The following is a 437-nucleotide window of genomic DNA, read 5'->3' as shown; positions in this document are numbered from 1 at the left end:
ATCTTTGCAAGAAGGGGGTGCGGGAATGGGGATCGGGATTTTCGGATTTGTGGGTTGTCGGCGCTGGAGCAGACGAGCCGGTGAAGCTTAAGGAGGAAGAGTTAAATAGACCCAGAATTTTTCATCGCAAACGATTCCTACAGAACAACTGTGTGTGATGTGGCAGATATTTTTTATTAGCTGTGAAAGACAAATTTGGAGTAAAGTCGCAACGAATGGTGTTTTATATGTATGAGAAAATTTGTAGTACTAATACAACTGTCATGTCAAATTTTGGAAAATTTCAGGGGCCATTTGACCTTTTAAAACATTTAAGTGATTTTCTAGCCATTTAATGACCATAATTGAAATTTGAACTACATGTACATGCAGCAGCTAACCAAAACGGTTTGAAAAGTCATATTTTGTGTACTTGTGTGCGATTTAATTACACGTGT

The sequence above is a fragment of the Triticum dicoccoides genome, chromosome 1B (genome assembly GCF_002162155.2).
Source record: "Triticum dicoccoides isolate Atlit2015 ecotype Zavitan chromosome 1B, WEW_v2.0, whole genome shotgun sequence".
NCBI lineage: Eukaryota > Viridiplantae > Streptophyta > Magnoliopsida > Poales > Poaceae > Triticum > Triticum dicoccoides.
The sequence above is the reverse complement of the archived record's forward strand: the minus strand, read 5'-3'. Positions refer to the sequence as shown.